The following is a 20,937-nucleotide window of genomic DNA, read 5'->3' on the forward strand; positions in this document are numbered from 1 at the left end:
CTTGGTAGAGTCTGAGGGATCGGTACGGAGACGTCTGTATTTATCCCCCAGAGGCTACAGAGTTAGGAAACACTTCACATTCGTTCTTTCTTGTCGTGCGGTTCTGTTTCTCAAACACCGGTTGAATTTTTACTCTGTTCTTTCGCAGATGGCGAGAACACGCGCTTCTTCATCTACCGCTCAGCAGTCCGAGACCCCAGCAGCAGCCCCAGTGGCGGAGCCTCAGGTTGATTTTGAGGAGGAGGTTTCCATCCTAGCAGTTCCGGTGGGCCCAGCTCAGGTCCCAGAAGGGTTTATTGCCACCCCAGTTCTTCAGGACGTTCTAGTCCGATTGGTAGGCCTCATAGAGGGTGTCATTCGTGCGAGTTTGCTTCCAGTGGTTCCGCCAGCGGCGGCAGGTCAGCCGGGTATAGTGGCTCAGGCCGGGAGTGAGATCACTTTTCAGGAGGCGGCCAATGTGGGCCGTAGAGTTGAGATAACTCTTCCACAGGGAGGTGGTCATAGGTCGGATAAGATGCCCCGTCATGCAGGCAGATTCAGTGGTACCTCATCAGGAGGTAGAGGTTCTTATGGTAGAGGCCATCCTCCTAGGCCTTTTCAGTCAGCTCTCCAGGTCACTCATGGTACTTCAGGTGGTCATTCAGGTCGACAGGGTCAGCCTCAGTTCCCTCAGCTGCAGCGTTCGTGTAGGTGTTATGAGTGTGGTGAGTATGGTCACAACAGGAGGGTTTGCCCGATATTGAGGGGTACTCAGTCGCAGCAGACGAGGTCTTGCCATGCTTGTGGTGATCCGAGGCACATTGTCAGATATTGCCCTCGAGTTTATGGCAGCTTCCAGCATCAGAGTTCTCGTGCTATGATTCAGGAACCGGAGGTTCCACAGCCTGCCCAGCCAGCTAGAGGCGGTGGCAGAGGTGTTAGAGGTGGAGGTAGAGGTCTTAGAGGTGGAGTTCAGGTCGCCAGAGGTAGAGGCCATCCAGCAGCTAGGCCAGAGGCTAAGTCTTCAGGTGCAGACATTGTAGGTACCATTCTGAGTTGTATTAGAGATGCTTCAGTGCTATTTGACCCTGGGTCTACATATTGTATGTGTCGTCCTATTTTGCACCCTACCTGGCTATGCCTAGTGATGCTTTGGGTATTCCTGTTTATGTATCTACACCGGTGGGTGATTCTATAGTGGTCGACCGAGTTCATCGTTCCTGTGTGGTAGTGTTTGAGGGTCTTGAGACCCGTGTTGATTTATTGCTCTTAGACATGGTGGATTTCGACGTTATATTAGGGATGGATTGGTTGTCCCCGTATAATGCTATCTTGGATTGTCACGCCAAGACCGTGACCTTGGCTTTGCCGGATTTGCCCCGATTGGAGTGGAGAGGAACCCAGGTCATGCCACCCGCAGTGTTATTTCATATGTGAAGGCTCGACGCACGGTCGAGAAGGGGTGACTAGCTTATCTGGCGTATGTTTGTGATTCCAGCACAGAGGTCCCTTCAATTGATTCTGTTCCTATTGTTCGAGAGTTCCCCGAGGTTTTCCCTTCAGACTTGCCGGGTATGCCGCCCGACAGGGATATTGATTTTTGTATTGATCTGGCTCTGGNATTTATATTTAGAACTTCCGCTTTTATATTAAATGTCTCATTGCCTTAATATTGTCGAGGTTTGCCTAAAAAGTTAATGATTAATTGGCTTGCCTAGCTCCTATTAGTAGGCGCCATCACGACTCCCGACGGTGGAAAATCCGGGTCGTGACATGAAATCTGCAACATAAAACAATAGAAACAGTTAACTAGTAGTTCAAGCAGTGAGTTTAAATTCTTAAAGCTGATTCTACTTTCTTTGTGATTTCATTCTTAAATCTAATTTACCTTTAAATGAGGAACTTTATGCTAATAATTTGACACCAACAAATAGGACAAAAACAAACGAAGAAAGAAAAGTAACAGAACAGAACAGTTAGAGTAGAGGAAAAAGCTGGAGATAAAAACTATGCAGAACTAAAATCAGACCTCAAGTCATTTTAGCGAAACAGATAATTGCATAAAACAGATAAATAAACGATTCCCACAAAAATCCAATAGTGAATGAATCAACACAATAGAGAAGTGAATCAACAGGCAAAAATAAACAATTCCCTCAAAAATCAACACGAAGATTGAATCAAGGCAAATATAAACAAAGCATAACCCAATAATGAAGTGAATCAACACAATAGTTAAGTGAATCAACAGGCAAAAATAAATAATTCCCTCAAAAATCAACACGAAGATTGAATCAACTGAAGATGAAAATGAAGGCAAGTAGGCAACCGAAGATGAAGACGAAGCAACTAAAAACATATACGCATAATGGATGAAGCTGAAGAATGCGACTGAAGAGTGAAGTGAAGAGGGTGAAGTCTGAACTCCGAAGAATGCGGCTGACGGGCTGAGGCTGAGAAAGAATGGGGAAAGAATGACCCTAGTATTTATATACTTAAGGGTAAAGTAGTAAGTTCGTTAATCCTTATTGGGTTATCGGTTAACCCAATAACATAATTGCCAAACCGAGCCCGAACCGATAACCCAATAATGAAAAAATTCTAAACCGTTACCAAACCGTTAACCCAATAACCCAATATCGATAACCCAATAAATAATTAACGGTTCGGGTTATCGGTTTTACCCGATATATGCCCACCCCTAGTCCAATATTTGCTCTGCACACTGTATTAAAGGATAAAAATAAAGTTTTACTAAAAATGCAGAGATCTTTCGCTCTGTTTGTTTGTTATGAGAGTATTTGGTAGTAAGTTTATTACTGTCTGATATGTCACAATTATAATTCATAAGTCATGCCGACCCTTAGCAGCTTAGTCCTAGGAATAGCCATAACTTTCTCCCCTTGCCTGAAGTTCTTGCGCAGGAAATTATAGGAATAGTTGACAGCAAATTTCTTGAAGAATGAAGAATCTTGTTTAGTGATCACCTCTGCTTCTCCCAGGAGATAGAACACTCCTTGTTCCTTTGCTTTTTCCACAAACTGCATCACTTCTACTTCTTCCAAACTTGGTGAGACCATTTGCATTCTATTTGATGAATTTGACTGAGCTGCTGAAGTGTTCATTGATCGAATCGAACCAGTTGATGAAACTCTAGAATCTACTTGTTGCTCCAGCTCTTCCTCCATGTAGACCGGGGATGAATTTCCAGCCACTAGTTGGGCAGATACTGCAGGTTCAATTTCTCTATCTGCAACTTGATCAGCATGTGCTGCAAGAATGTAGTATTCATCTCGAATGACCTCTTTCAAACGTACCACCAATTGGTTTCCAAATTCCTCTGGTTTCCCAAGTTGATCGCTGTACCCTAACCTAACTACACATCGGAACACCTTGTATTCTCTAGGCCGAACATGTCCGAACAAGAACCGTTCCTCCAGCGCTACTTTTTTTATAGGAATGGATTCAATTGACACCAGGACTATAACAAAATGGACCGACGGAATATTGGAGACAAAGTGGGGAAATATTGGTGGAATCCCCTATACTAATTCAGAGTAGAGTAGTCCTATTCCAGGTACTCTTTTGATGTCTGGATTTTTGGCTAAGTCCGTAATGGTCACTTGAAACCTTGTTCTTGAGCTCGAATTCCTATCTATGTTTTTGAACATAGTGCCAAATCCCCATAATGATCACGAGCACAAATGAGAAAGCCAAAGGTAGAAAACCACCTTGCACGAACTTTGTCAGCTGAGCGGATAAATATGTAGATTCTATGGTAACGTACACCCCGTAGAATAAGATAATCCGCCATATGCTAATTTTCCATATAAGAAGCATTACTAATGTCGCCATATTTGTGGTTATGAGCTCAACACTAACCACACAAATTCCATAAGCATTCCCCAAATTTCCTGTGGTTTTGAAGCTGAGAATAACTACAACGCATGCAACCATGAGGAAGTAATTCAACTCGGGGATGTAAACCTGACCCTCGTGCTTTGCAGATGTGTGAATTACCTTCGCCCTTGGGAAACAACCTAGACTTTGGGCCTGAGCCACAATAGAAAAAGTTCCATATATCATTGCTTGACTCACAATAATGGCCGCAACAACAGCCGCTACAAATGTTGGCCAGTAAAGTGGATCTGTAAGCGGCACCAACAAAATCAATATTATGCATGGTATTGATAAAGTAAATAACTATATGATTAGTTTATCTTTCATGACCCAGGCTCAACTGCCAAAATATTGTCCGCTTTGGTCCGATCTTTGGTGCCTCACAGTGTTTTCCCAACCCAAAAGGCCTCAATATATATATATATATATATATATATATATATATATAAGGAATATGGAAAAGGTAACAAATTTGTTACATATCCTATCCATCTATATCTATCTATATCTATATTTATATCTATCTATATCTATATCTATCTATCTATCTATATCTATCTATCTATCTATCTATCTATCTATCTATCTATCTATCTATCTATCTATATATATATATATATATATATATATATATCTATTTCTATCTGTATCTATCTATCTATCTATCTATCTATCTATCTATCTATCTATCTATATCTATCTATCTATCTATCTATATCTATCTATCTATCTATCTATCTATCTATCTATCTATATCTATCTATCTATCTATCTATATCTATCTATCTATCTATTTATCTATCTATCTATCTATCTATATGTCACGACCCAACCCCCGGTCGTGATGGCGCCCAACACACTGCTAGGCAAGCCCGACCTTACAACAATATTCCCGACTTAAACAGATCATTAGATGCAAGCACAAGTAATAATTACTAAAATGTTTCATCTAAATCCTGGAAATAACAGTGAAATGAACTGAAGGTTTAACAAAATACTGCAATATAATACCCAAAAAAGGACCCGGTGTCACGATCATGACCCTCTAATACAGAGTATCCACCTAATACAAGTCTATCTAAGAAAGTACGGAAATAAAGAGTAGAGATAGGAGGGAGAGATCAAGGCTGCGAACGCCATGCAGCTACCTCAATGCTCTCCGATACTGCTGTCCTGCTAGATGGTCCTCATTCAGCCTGTGATGCACCTGGATCTGCACGCAAGGTGCAGAGAGTAATGTGAGTACTCCGACCCAGTGAGTAATAAACATAAGTAATGGCTGAAGATAAGAAATCACGAAAATAATGCAAGGTAAACTATAACTGGCAGCCCAGACATTTAACAGTGAAACAACAAGTCGATGCTATAACAGTACAGAAAGAACCATGACAGGTAAACAGATAAGTAATGATGCATGAATGCAATGCAACACAAAGAACGGTACATTCCAGTACCCGCTGCGGCGTGCAGCCCGATCCGTTTAACGTCGACGACGCTCACTGGGGGTGTGTACAGACTCTGGAGGGGCTCCTACAGCCCAAGCGCAAATAATCAAGCCATCTCGTGGCACCAGTATCCATAAAATACCGCTGCGGCGCGAAGCCCGATCCATGTTCAGTCCAGAAAGTCACACAAGCAACACGGGCAATGTCAAATAATAGTTCTCAGCTCAGGATGTCAATAAAATATTATTGTTGTTTTCAGATCTTAGAAAATGACTGAGTATTTCAAAACAGTATTTGTACTTAGGACTGAAATCCATTAATATGTCAATAATGTGAAAAACAGTGATAGTAATCCCCGAGGGATTCAAATAATCGGCACAAAGCCCAAATGTATCAATGAAATTCAAGTAGGATGTTTATCAAACAAGTCTTAGTCGAAAATACAGTATGAATACCACTCGGGACGGACTAAGTCACAATCCCCAATCACAAACGACCCCGCACTCATCATAGAGCGCGTGTCTCGCCTCAATATAGCGTTACGATGCGATATTCCGGGGTTTCAAACCCTCAGGTCATCATTTACATCTATTACTCACCTCAAGCCGGCCCAAAGTCTAGCTCGCTATGCCTTTTCCTCTCGAATCGACCTCCTCGCGCGTTGAATCTGATCAAAACCACAAGGGATACATTACAATAGGCTAAGGAAACACAACCCAATCGAAAAGACTCGAAAAACATCGAAAATCAAGAAGTTGGCAAAACCCGAGCCCCGGGCCCACTTCTCGAAAAATTACAAAATTCACATCACCGGATTCCCGTCTCGCCACGAGTCCATACATATCAAATTTACCAAAATCGGAGTTCAAATGCCCCCTCAAATCCCAAATTTTTATTTCAAAAGTCAAGCCCTAGTTCTTCTAATTTTTACTCAAATTTCCATGAATTTAAAGGTTGATTCTTCAATAAAATGATGTTTCTAGATCACGAGACTCACCTTCGACCAATTCCCGTCGAAACCCTCTTCAGTTTCTCCCAAAAAGCTCTCAAGGTGCTCAACAATGGAGGAAAAATGGTTAGACTCGCGGATGAAATATTCAATAAAAACCCTTCTGCCCAGGTATTTTACTCTATGCGAACGCGAGGGTCCTCCCGCGTTCGCGATGACCAAATTTTTAACTCTACCAAGAATGCCCTTCGCGAACGCGGTTGCATCCACGCGAACGCGAAGGCCTGGGTCCTTCATCTTACGCGAACGCGAACCTCCCTCACGCGAACGCGATGGCTAACCAACTTCCACTACGCGACCGCGAGGCCCCATGACGCGAATGCATAGGCCAAAATTCCTTGCCCTCAAGTTTCCTCTACGCGTTCGCGATTCACCCATGCGAACGCGAAGAACAATATTTTTCTGCAACACCAACAGCTGAAACTGCAATCTTAAGTCCAAAAATGGTCCGATTGACCCTCCGAAACCACCCCGAGGCCCCCGGGACCTCAACCAAAAGCACCAACCCATCCTAAAACATTATTCAAACTTGCTCCAATCATCAAAACACATCAAACAACGCTAAAACCATTAAATCACATCGGATTCAAGCCTAAGTTTCTTCAAAACTTTCGAAACACGCATTTGATCAAAAACCCGACCAAAACACCTCCGAATGATCTGAAATTTTGCACACACATCCAAAATCACCTAACGAAGCTACTGCAACTCTCGGAATCCCATTCCGACCCCCGGATCAAAATCTCACCTACCAACCGAAATTCGCCAAAATGCTAACTTCGCCAATTCAAGCCTAATTCTACACCGGACCTCCAAAATCAATTCCGATCGCACTCCTAAGTCACAAATCATCCCCCGAAGCTAACCGAATCAACGGAAATCACATCCGAGCCCTCTAACTCAATAGTCAACATCCGGTTGACTTTTCCAATACAAGCCTTCCTTAAAGAGACTAAGTGTCTCATTTTCTACCAAAACCAAACCAATTCAACTCTAACTCACCAAATGCCGATAATGAAACATGAAGAAGCAATAAACGGGGAAAACGGGGCGGTAACACATGAGACGACGGGTCGGGTCGTCACATCCTCCCCAACTTAAACAAACGCTCGTCCTCGAGCGGGTCAAGAAACATACCTGAAGTCTCAAATAGGTGAGGATATCTGCTCCGCATCTCCTGCTCGGTCTCCCAGGTAGCCTCCTCCACGAGCCGACCTCTCCACTGCACCTTCACCGAAGCTATATCCTTTGATCTCAACTTCCGAACCTGACGACCCAAAATAGCCACTGGCTCCACATCATAGGTCAAATCATCATCCAACTGAACCGTGATGAAGTCTAACACATGAGACGGGTCCCCAACGTACTTCCGGAGCATGGAAACATGGAATACCGGATGACTGGACTGAAACCCCCCGACAAGCTACGGGTCGGAAAAAGCCAAGCCATATATGCCACCTCCCCAATCCTCCTAAGTATCTCAAAAGGCCCAATGAACCGCGAACTCAACTTCCCTTTCTTACCAAACCTCATAACGCCCTTCATGGGCTAAACCTTCAACAAGACCTTCTCGCCCACCATATAGGATACATCTCGAACCTTCCGGTCTGCATAACTCTTCTGACGCGACTAAGCTGTACGAAGTCTCTCCTGGATCACTTTCACCTTCTCCAAGGCATCCTGGACCAACTCTGTCCCCAATAATCTAGCCTCGCCGGGCTCAAACCAACCAATCGGAGATCTACACCGTCTCCCATATAAGGCCTCATACGGCGCCATCTGAATACTGGATTGATAGCTGTTGTTGTAAGCAAACTCTGCAAGTGGAAAGAACTCAGCCCAAGAACCTCCAGAATCAATAACACAAGCTCGCAACATGTCCTTCAATATTTGAATAGTACGCTCGGACTGTTCGTCCGTCTGAGGATGAAACGCTGTGCTCAACTCCACCTGTGTACCCAACTCCCGCTGAAAAGTCCTCCAAAACTGGGAAGTAAACTGAGTACCCCCTATCTGAGATGATAGAAACTGGGACCCCATGCAACCGTACAATCTCCCGGATGAAAATCCCTGCCAGCCGCTCCGAAGAATAGGTAGTACACACCGGAATGAAGTGCGCGGACTTGGTCAGCCGATCCACAATCACCCAAATCGAATCAAACTTCCTCGAGGTACGAGGGAGGCCACTCACAAAATCCATAGTAACCCTCTCCCACTTCCACTCTGGAATATCCATCCGCTGAAATACACCACCAGGCCTCTGATGCTCATATTTAACCTGCTGACAGTTGAGACACCGAGCTACATAACCCACAATATCTTTCTTCATTCTCCTCCACCAGTAGTGCTGTCTCAAATCCTGATACATCTTCGCAGCACCCGGATGAATGGTAATACCGCGAGCTATGGGCCTCCTCTAATATCAACTCCCGAAGCCCATTCATATTGGGCACGCAAATCCGGCCCTGCATCCTCAACACGCCATCATCATCAACAGTCACATCTCTGGCATCACCATGCTGGACCCTGTCCTTAAGGACAAGCAAATGCGGATCATCATACTGGCGCTCTCTAATGCGGTCATACAAGGAAGACCGAGAAACCACACAAGCCAACACCCGACTAGGCTCCGAAATGTCTAATCTCACCATCCGATTGGCCAAAGCCTGGACATCAACTGCAAAGGGTCTCTCCCCAACTGGAATGTACTCCAAACTACCCATACTAACCGCCTTCCGGCTCAAAGCATCGGCCACTACATTGGCCTTCCCCGGATGATACAGAATGGTAATATCATAGTCCTTGAGTAACTCAAGCCACCCCCGCTGCCTCAAATTAAGATCCTTCTGCTTGAACAAATGCTGAAGACTGCGATGATCAGTGAATACCTCACAAGATACGCCATATAAATAGCGCCTCCAAATCTTCAAAGCATGAACTATAGCAGCCAACTCCAAATCGTGTACAGGGTAGTTCTTCTCATGGGGCTTCAACTGACGAGAAGCATATGCAATAACTCTACCCTCCTACATCAACACACATCCGATCCCAACTCTCGAAGCATCACAATATACAGTGTAAGAACCTGAAGCTGATGGCAATACCAATACTGGAGCTGTGGTCAAAGCTGTCTTGAGCTTCTGAAAGCTCTCCTCGCACTCGTCCGACCATACAAATGGTGCACCCTTCTGCGTCAACTTGGTCAAAGGCGAAGCAATAGATGAAAAACCCTGGACGAACCGGCGATAATAACCCGCCAAACCGAGGAAACTCCGAATCTCCGTGGCTGAAGACGGTCTAGGCCAACTCTGAACCGCCTCTATCTTCTTAGGATCTACCTGAATATCATCGCTGGACACCACGTGCCCCAGGAAAGCCACTGACCCAAGCCAAAACTCACACTTGGAGAACTTTGCATAAAGCTTCTCCTCCCTCAATCTCTGTAATACCACTCTCAAGTCCTGTGCGTGCTCCTCCTGGCTACGTGAGTACGCCAGGATGTCATCAATAAAAAACAATCACAAATGAATCCAGATACGGCCGAAATACACTGTTCATCAAGTGCATGAACGCGGCTGGGGCATTAGTCAGCCCGAAGGACATAACCAAAAACTCATAGTGCCCATATCTAGTCCTGAAAGCAGTCTTCATAATATCTGAATCCCTAATCTTCAGTTGGTGATAGCCTGAACGGAGGTCAATCTTGGAGAATACCTTTGCCCCCTGAAGTTGGTCAAACAAATCATCAATACGGGGCAGGGGATACTAGTTCTTCACTGTCACCTTGTTCAATTGCCTATAGTCAATGCACATCCTTATTGTGCCATCCTTCTTTTTCACAAATAAGACCGGTGCACCCCACGGTGACACATTCGGACGGATGAACCCCTTATCTAGGAGTTCCTGAAGCTGATCCTTTAGTTCTTTCAACTCCGCTGGTGCCATGCGATACGGAGGAATAGAAATGGGCTGGATGCCCGGCACCAGATCAATACCAAAATCAATGTCCCTGTTCGGTGGCAACTCCGGCAGGTCTGCTGGAAACAGATCAGGGAAGTACCTCACAACGGGAACAGAATCAAGACTAGGAGTCTCAGCTCCGACATCTCTCACAAAAGCCAAATACGATAGACAACCTTTCCCAACCATCCGCTGGGCCTTTAGGAAAGAAATCACCCAGCTAGAAACATAGTCAGTCATACCACGCCACTCAATCCTCGGAACACCCGGTATAGCCAACGTGACTGTCTTAGCATGACAATCCAGAATAGCATGGCACGGAGATAACCAATCCATGCCCAGAATAACATCAAAATCTACCATGCTCAACAGTAACAAATCAACTCGGGTCTCCAGACCCCCAATAGTCACCAGAAAAGACCGATACACATGGTCTACAACAATAGTATCACCCACCGGGGTAGATACGTGCACAGGTAAAGCAAGACACCCTCGGGTCGTACCCAGATGATGGGAAAAATATGAAGACACATAAGAATAGGTAGAACCGGGATCAAACAAGACAGAGGCATCCCTATAATACCTGTGATAACAGCATCTGATGCAATGGCGTCCCTCCTGTCTGGGAGAGCATAGAATCGAGCCTGGCCACCGCCAGATCGGTCTCCACCCCTGGGGCGACCCCTGGCTGCCTGGCCCCCACCCCTACCTGACTGGAAGGGTGCTGAAGTAGATGGAGTAGAAGACGAGGGCTGATCCCTCTGCTGAGACCGACTACCATGAAGCCGAGGACACTTCCTCTTCGTATGGCCAAACTCACCGCACTCGTAGCAACTGCCTTGTACTGGAGAAGGGGACTGAAGGGAACCCCTCGCTGCAAAAGAACCCAGGGCTGAAGAGGCATGAGAAGAGCTCTGTGCGGGAAGGGCACTAAGTGAAGGCTGGCCCTGCTGGAATCCCTGATGCCCACGGCCTGAAGAAGCCCCACTATACTCTGGGCGAGCTGACTGAGGAGGCCTGAAGGAACGACCTCTACCACGCTGGAACTGGCCCCTAGACGGAGCACCACTGAAACTGCCTGAACCTCGAGGCCTCCCTCTCCTCACGCTCCCTGCGGCGAACCGTCTCAATATCACGAGCAATGTCAACTACCTCCTCGAACGAGGCACCCAAAACCCTCTCTCTGGTCATCAAAATGCGGAGTGAATAGTTGAGGCCATCCACGAACCTCCTAATCCTCTCCCGATCTGTCGGGATCATCGAAGTAGCATGCCGAGCTAGCTGCAAAAATCTCATCTTGTACTGGGTCACAGACATGTCCCCCTGAACCAGCCACTCAAACTGACGATGCAGCTGCTCTCTGCGAGACTGCGCTACGTACTTCTCCAGAAAGAGAGTGGAGAACTGCTGCCATGTGAGGGGCGCTGCACCAACAGGCCTACGCCTCTCAAAATCCTCCCACCAGGTAAATGCAGGCCCTGAGAACTGGAAAGTAGTAAAAGCCACTCCACTCGACTCCAAAATCCCTGCGGTGCGAAGCATACGCTGACACTTGTCAAGAAATCCCTGGGCATCCTCGCCCTCAGCACCACTGAATGTCGGAGGCTGGATCCTACTGAACCTCTCAAGACGACGCTGCTCATCGTCTGGCATAGCTGGAACCACATAATCTGGAGCTGGTGCAACTGGTGCAACTGGTGCAACCGGCTGAGCTGGGGCTGCTCCCGGTGTCTGCAATCCCTGAACAACCTGCTCAGGTGTGCGAGTAGCGGGGGTCTGATGGCCTCCCCCGGGCTGTGAAGTAGCTCCTGCGGTAGTGGCTGAGACTGCCTGAGCCAGGCCAGTGCGAACAGATAGTATCCGAGCCAAGGCCTCCTGGAGACCCGGAATCACAATGGGCACTGCTGGTGCCTGCACAGGTGCTGCTGGAGCATCTACAGCTGGAGGCTGGTCCTGAACTAGGGCAGCTGGTGGATCAACAGGTGCTGCCCTCGCTGGTCTACCTCGACCACGACCACGACCACGTCCATGGTCTCTAGTGGGTGGTACTGGTGGTCGTCCGTCGCGTCCGGTAGCACGGGTTCTCGCCATCTGCGAGAGAATAGAATACAAAAGTTTAGTTCTCGGATCAACAAAGTCGCACGACAAGAATATCAAGAATATGAAGTTTTTCCTAAAGGTTCTGCAGCCTCTCGAGGATAAATACAGACGTCTCCGTACCAATCTGCGAGACTCTACTAAACCAACTCATGATTCGCGAGACCAAGTAACCTAGGCTCTGATACTAACTTGTCACGACCCAACCCCCGGTCGTGATGGCACCCAACACACTGCTAGGCAAGCCCGACCTTACAACAATATTCCCGACTAAAAAAGATCATTAGATGCAAGCACATGTAATAATTACTAAAATGTTTCATCTAAATCTTGGAAATAACAGTGAAATGAACTGAAGGTTTAACAAAATACTGCAATATAATACCCAACTAGGACCCAGTGTCACGATCATGAGCCTCTAATACAGAGTATTCACCTAATACAAGTTTGTCTAAGAAAGTACAGAAATAAAGAGTAGAGATAGGAGGGAGAGATCAAGGCTGCGAACGCCATGTAGCTACCTCAATGCTCTCCGATACTGCTGTCCTGCTAGATGGTCCTCACTCAGCCTGTGATGCACCTGGATCTGCACGCAAGGTGCAGGGAGTAATGTGAGTACTCCGACCCAGTGAGTAATAAACATAACTAATGGCTGAAGATAAGAAATCACGAAAATAATGCAAGGTAAACTATAACCGGTAGCCCAGACATTTAACACTAAAACAACAAGTCGATGCTATAACAGTACAGAAAGAACCATGACTGGTAAACAGATAAGTAATGATACATTAATGCAATGCAACACAAAGAACGGTACATTCCAGTACCCGCTGCGGAGTGCAGCCCGATCCGTTTAACGTCGACGGCGCTCACTGGGGGTGTGTACAGACTCCGGAGGGGCTCCTACAGCCCAAGCACAAATAATCAAGCCATCTCGTGGCACCAATATTCACATAATACCGCTGCGACGCGCAGCCCGATCCATGTTCAGTCCAGAAATTCACACAAGCCACACGGGCAATGTCAAATAGTAGTTCTCAGCTCAGGATGTCAATAAAATATTATTGTTGTTTTCAGATCTTAGAAAATGACTGAGTATTTCAAAACAATATTTGTACTTAGGACTGAAATCCATTAATATGTCAAATAATGTGAAAAACAGTGATAGTAATCCCTGAAGGATCCAAATAATCGGCACAAAGCCCAAATGTATCAATGAAACTCAAGTAGGATGATTATCAAACAAGTCTTAGTCGAAAATACAGTATGAATACCACTCGGGATGGACTAAGTCACAATCCTCAATCACAAACGACCCCGCACTCGTCATAGAGCGCGTGTCTCGCCTCAATATAGCGTTACGATGCGATATTCCGGGGTTTCAAACCCTCAGGTCATCATTTACATCTATTACTCACCTCAAGCCGGCCCAATGTCTAGCTCGCTACGCCTTTTCCTCTCGAATCGACCTCCTCGCGCGTCGAATCTGATCAAAACCACAAGGAATAAATTACAATAGGCTAAGGAAACATAACCCAATCTGTAACGACCCGACCCGTCGTATCAGGTATTACCGCCCTGTTTTCCTCATTTATTGCTTCTTCATGTTTCATTATCAGCAAGGAGTGAGTTAGAGTTGAATTGAATTGGTTTGGATAGGAAATGAGACACTTAGTCTCTTTAAGGAAGGCTTAAATTGGAAAAGTCAATCGGACGTTGACTTATGAGTTCGAAGGTTCGGATGTGATTTCCGATGATCCGGTTAGCTTCGGGAGATGATTTGTGACTTGGGAGCGTGATCTGAATTGGTTTTGGAGGTCCGGTGTAGAATTAGGCTTGAATTGGCGAAGTTAGCATTTTGGCGAAATCCGGTTGATATGTGAGATTTTGATCCGAGGGTCGTAATGGAATTCCGAGAGTTGTAGTAGCTTCGTTAGGTGATTTTGGATATGTCTGCAAATTTTCAGGTCTGTCGGACGTCGCTTGGTTGGGTTTTTGATCGAATGCGAGTTTCGGAAATTTTTAAAGAACTTAGGCTTGAATCCGATGTGATTTGATGGTTTTAGCGTTGTTTGAAGTGTTTTGAGGATTGGAACAAGTATGAATAAGGTATTAGGATGTGTTGGTGTTTTTGGTTGAGGTCCCGGGGGCCTCGGGGTGAATTCGGGTGGTTAAACGGAAGGTTTTTGGAGTTAATTGCAGGTTCAACCTTGCTGGTATCTGTTGGTTTCGCACTTGCGGTTATGGGACCGCAGGTGCGGTCTCGCTGAAGCGATTGGAAGATGCACAGAAGCGGAAGTCTTGGCCCTTGCCAGATTCCGCAGGAGCGGAAGGAGGACCGCATAGGCGGCCTCGCAGAAGCGAGCTAGACCTCGCAGGAGCGGAATTTGGAACCCTGGTCAGGTTCCGCAGAAGCGGAACATTGGATCGCTTAAGCGGTCCCGCAGATGCGATTGGGGACCGCAGAAGCGGAAGGTTGCCTTAAGTGAAAGGTCCGCAAAAGCGGACGTTGACCGCATAAGCGGAAGCCGCAAAAGCGGTACTGGATCCGCAGAAGCGAAATGCCTGGCAGTTAAGTGAAATTAATCATCTTCGCGAATTTTTGAAAGAACAACATTTTGGACTTAAGACTAAGGAGATTTTGGGCGATTTTTGAAGAGGGTTTCGAGGGATATCATCAGGTATGGATTCTTAGACTTAGATTATGATATTATGGTGTAAAATCATGGATTAACACTGAAAATCCCAGGAATTAAAGGTTAAAAATGGAAGTTAGGGTTTGAGAAAATTATGATGTAAAAATGGAATTTGGAGGGTCAAACGAACTCCGATTTTGGTAAATTTTATATGTATGGACTCGTGGCGAGACGAGGAATCCGGTGATGTGAATTTCGTAATTTATCGAGAAGCGGGTCCGGGGCTCGGGTTTTACTAGTTTCGAGACTTTTGCTATATTTTGATTGTTTTTGCTTGGGTATTGTTCCCTTAGCATATTGTGATGTATTCGCTCTGGTTTTCGTTAGATTCGACGCGCGTGGAGGCCGATTGAGGGGCAAAGGTGTCGCGAGCTAGGGATTTCACCGGTCCGAGGTGAGTAATACTTGTAAATGATATCCTAAGGGTTTGAAACCCCGGATTTGCACATCATAGTGCTGTATTGTGGTGACTTGCACGCCAGGTATGAGCGTGGGGTAGAGCACCGTTGGGGATTGTGACTTAGTCCGTCCCGGTTGTTGGTTTTATTGCGTAATTGACTGAAACTACTTGTTATCATCATTATTTGGTTTGATTGCTATATTTGGGCTTCGTGCCAATTGTTTGAATCCTTCAGGGATTGATATCACTGTTTTTGCATTACTTTGCATATTATTTTATCACAGTCCAAGGTTTAAAATACTGTTTCGCAAACTCAGCTATCTTTCTAAGACTTGAAAACCTAAATGATATTTTACTGACATTTTGAGTTGAGACTGTTATTTTACTATTGCCCAAGGGGCTTATGTGCATTTCTGGACTGAGGATGGATCGGGCTGCGCGCCGCAGCGGTGTGATATTGATATTGCGCTTGGGCTGTAGGAGCCCCTCCGGAGTCTGAACCCCCACAGTGAGCGCGGGTACCCAAATGGATCGGGCTGCGCGCCGCAGCGGTCATATGCATTGCATTGCATTCATGCATTGGTTCCTGTTTGTACTACGTGTCATGACATTTAGCACTCTCATATCATTGGCATCCATGCTATTGCTTGTACTGTTTACCAGACGCCCTGGTGTTAATTGTTTGTGGAGTGCTGTGCCCGAGGGGCTGACTTATGTGCGGACTTGCACTATCTGATTACGCATTCATTTGCTCGATTGTTGGAAAAAGATGTTTTCAAAAGAGGTTTTAAACCGAGTCAGATATTTTCTAAAGGATTTTCACGGTTTCATTGTTTTTCTGAGAGAGTTGTACTGTCCTATATAGCGTGATGGAGTGCTCTTACGTGATTTCTTGCCTCTAAGTTATTATTTACTCTTATTACCATTGAGTTGGAAGTACTCACTTTACTCCCTGCACCTCGCGTGCAGTTGCAGGTATCGTTCACCCGGTAGCGGGTTATTAGCTGATTAAAGGTATGGCTATTGTAGCTGAGTAAGGTGACCGCCAGCGTTCGCGGCACCGGATGTTGTCTTTTGATTTCTAGGATTTTTCCTTATATATTATTATTGGCCCTGTAGTTGTGTTCAGGTTTCTTTAGATGCTCGTGACTTGTGACACCCCGGTCGGGTTGTGTTGGGTTGCACATACTGGTTATTATTGTCGTTAAGCTATATTTATCTATACATTTATGTTTAATAATTGTTAAAGAAACGGATTGGGTTAGTTGGCTGGCCTTGTCTTCACGAGAGGCGCCATCACGACCGGGTATGGAAATTGGGTCGTGACACAATCGAAAAGACTCGAAAAACATCGAAAATCATGAAGTTGGCAAAGCCCGAGCCCCGGGCCCACTTCTCAAAAAATTACAAAATTTACATCACCGGATTCCTCGTCTCGCCACGAGTCCATACATATCAAATTTACCAAAATCGGAGTTCAAATGCCCCCTCAAATCCCAAATTTTTATTTCAAAAGTCAAGCCCTAGTTCTTCCAATTTTTACTCAAATTTCCATGAATTTAAAGGTTGATTCTTCAATAAAATGATGTTTCTAGGTCACGAGACTCACCTCCAACCAATTCCCATCGAAACCCTCTTCAGTTTCTCCCAGAAAGCTCTCAAGGTGCTCAACAATGGAGGAAAAATGGTTAGACTCGCGGATGAAATATTCAATAAAAACCCTTCTGCCCAGGTATTTTACTCTATGCGAACGCGAGGGTCCTCCCGCGTTCGCGATGACCAAATTTTAACTCTGCCAAGAATGCCCTTGGCGAACGCGGTTGCATCCACGCGAACGCGAAGGCCTGGGTCCTTCATCTTACGCGAACGCGAACCTCCCTCACGCGAACGCGATGGCTGACCAACTTCCACTACGCGATCGCGAGGCCCCCTGACGCGAACGCGTAGGCCAAAATTCCTTGCCCTCAAGTTTCCTCTACGCGTTCGCGACACACCCATGCGAACGCGATGAACAATATTTTTCTGCAACACCAACAGCTGAAGCCTGCAATCTTAAGTCCAAAAATGGTCCGATTGACCCTCCGAAACCACCCCGAGGCCCCCGAGGCCCCCGGGACCTCAACCAAAAGCAGCAACCCATCCTAAAATATTATTCAAACTTGCTCCAATCATCAAAACACATCAAACAAGGCTAAAACCATTAAATCACATCGGATTCAAGCCTAAGTTTCTTCAAAACTTCCGAAACACGCATTTGATCAAAAACCCGACCAAAACACCTCCGAATGATCTGAAGTTTTGCACACATCCAAAATCACCTAACGAAGCTACTGCAACTCTCGGAATCCCATTCCGACACCCGGATCAAAATCTCACCTATCAACCGGAATTCGCCAAAATACTAACTTCGCCAATTCAAGCCTAATTCTACACCGGACCTCCAAAATCAATTCCGATCGCACTCCTAAGTCACAAATCATCCCCCGAAGCTAACCGAATCACCGGAAATCACATCCGAGCCCTCTAACTAAATAGTCGACATCCGGTTGACTTTTCCAATACAAGCCTTCCTTAAAGAGACTAAGTGTCTCATTTTCTACCAAAACCAAACCAATTCAACTCTGACTCACCAAATGCCGATAATGAAACATGAAGAAGCAATAAACGGGAAAAACGGGGCGGTAACACATGAGACGACGGGTCGGGTCGTCACACTATATTATTATAAAAGCACGAATAATTTATGCTAATGTTGAACGACTAAAATATCCCTGAAACATTGATCGACTTTTATGCCCTTAAATATTTGTATAATTTAAGGATCTAATAGTAAATTACCTAATAATAGAATTCTTTTTCGATTTAAACTACACATATTGCGGACCCTACAACGTAGATCCTACTTGAATAAGAAAAGCACGTCCATAATTTTCTATCCAAAAAAATTGTTGTTCCTAATTACAATTCTCTATAACAAACAAGGAAACAAGGAACGTACTAAATGAAAATTTTAGTACTATGCTCTACAAATATTTTTTCATTTAAACAAATTGAAAAATTCGTACTATTCTTTAAAGTTAATTTTTATAGTTCATATAAAGCTAAATTTTTATAGTTCGTATAAATGTAAAACTAAATTATATGATATATCCAATTTAATGTTACATCAATTTATATTAAAATAAAAAGCAAAATATATATATATATATATATATATATATGATTGGATGGCTCTGTTACAAAAACAAAAATATATTACGATGTTCAATATAGAATGTAAAAATCCACTGGAACTTTTCAAACAAATAGGAAGCTTGTATAATATAAGGTATTGATTTTATCTTTGTGTATTGTTCTAAGGATATTGAGTTTATGAATTTAAGTTTTGTTTTTCAAATTATCTATCTTTTTCATATTTACCTTACTCTAGATAATAAATATTTATTTTTTTATAAAATAAATGTTTGTACTGATTATTGAGGAATATTTTGAGTATTAGAGTAATATAATCCATTTTAATATATCTATTCTTCATGTCCACATAATTCTTGATTATTTTCGATACTACATATTTAAATAGTGGAGATTTATCCAAAATTATTAAATTGTTTTAACTCAAACGATTAAAATGAGTTTCAAAATTATCCTATAGTTCTTCATAATTTTTGATAACATTTTCAAGTAAAAAGGTACGAACTCGACGCAATTATGTGATTAATCGTGTATTTTATTATTCATACATATGTTTAAAAAACTGTGAAAAAGCTTCTCAATAATGTTATGTTATATGTTTTAAAAAAACTCATCTTAATAGGTGTCACATGTAATTGTTTTTCTTGCATGGTTGTGACTATTATTTTTATTATATTTTAAGGAGCAGTGATTTATTAAATTTTAAAAAACACTCATCTTAAAAACTAATCTTATATTTAGAGTGAAAAATGTACAAAAATCGAAATCCTTTGTAATTTATTAAATAATCATGGAGTATACAATGCTTAAGTCCAGGCAAAATTCAAAATTAATCGCTTTGTAATAATTATATTAGTTAGCGAAATAGTATATAAAATATGTATACTATATACAAATTCACATATATACCAAAAATATATTTATATGCTATTATTTTCAGAAGCAATTGAAAATATATACTTCTCTAAAATCTTTAATCATGGACTTGATTTATCATAACATTTGTATATTTGATATTTTATTGCTTTGTATACGATAAAGCAACAATGATTATTTCCTCTTGGAAATAATTTGTTACTAAATTTAGTTAGTTGTTCTTTCATATCAAAGTTTTGACTAAAGATTTACACTAGTATTATTATAAAAGCACGAATAATTTAGGCTAAATGTTGAACAACTAAAATATCCCCAAAATATTGATCGGCTTTTTTTCCCTTAAGTATTTGTATAATTTAAGGGTCTAATTGTAAATTATCAAATGATAAAATTCTTTTTCAATTTAAACTACACATACTCTAACCCTATAAAGTTAATTCTACTTAGACTAGAAAGGCATGTCCATAATTTTCTGTTAAAAAAAATTGTTGTTCCTAATTATAACAAGTACGTAATTTTAGTGGGAGGATAGGAGATTCCTTCTTGGAGAACTTTTTTTCTTTCTTATTCACATTATGAATTTTAAGAACTCTTTTTTACCTTTCTATTGTGTAAGGAACTTCATATAAATTTCATTCATTCCTGAAAAGTGATTTGTTTTTATTTACGTGTTAGGAATTTTTTTTTATAAATACCAATATTTTTCCTTCAACTAAAATATCATGATGGACTTGAAGAGGTATTTTTTCCTTTCACGATAGGATATTTGGAAAGTTCTTCGATACCTTCTATATATTTAGTTAGAACTTACAAAATATAGATTCACGTGCTTTTTAACTAGAGATTGGATTAATCAGAATTGAAATTGAATTTAGAGATTGTATTGATTAGGATTGGAGTTAAATTATTTTCTAGCGGTAACATTGTCACGATCCTAAACCCGGACCCGGTCGTGCTGGCACCTCTCGTGAAGACAACGCCAGTCAACTATTCCCATTTCAATATTAAACAGTTAAACAGTAAGAAATCAGTCTAAAGCATGATTAAATAACCAGAGTTTAAGCAGATAATAACATAATTCGCGGAAATAACCCAACACAGCCCAATACCGGGGTGTCACTAGTCATGAGCATCTAAACAAATCTGAAATACTCCAAATCAAACTACAGAGTTTAATACAAAAACTAAGAACATGATGAAATAAGATAAGGAAGAGCTCCGGGCTGTGAACGCCAACAGCTACCTAGAGACTCCTCGGATCCGCCTGGCTGGGAATGCTTAGCACTCGGGAGGGGGACCAGATGCGCCTGAATCTGCACACAACGTGCAGGGAGTAAACTGAGTACTCCAACTCAGTGAGTAACAAATGTAAATAAAGATTGA

The 20,937-nt window shown here is 43.2% G+C and overlaps 1 pseudogene; it reads right to left on the reverse strand.

Annotated features, from left to right (window-relative positions):
- Positions 1-2,816: 2,816 nt before the first annotated feature.
- LOC109218809 overlaps positions 2,817-20,937 on the reverse strand; it is a 50,428-nt pseudogene continuing 32,307 nt past the window's right edge.

Source organism: Nicotiana attenuata, unplaced genomic scaffold, assembly GCF_001879085.1.
Source record: "Nicotiana attenuata strain UT unplaced genomic scaffold, NIATTr2, whole genome shotgun sequence".
Taxonomy (NCBI): Eukaryota; Viridiplantae; Streptophyta; class Magnoliopsida; order Solanales; family Solanaceae; genus Nicotiana; species Nicotiana attenuata.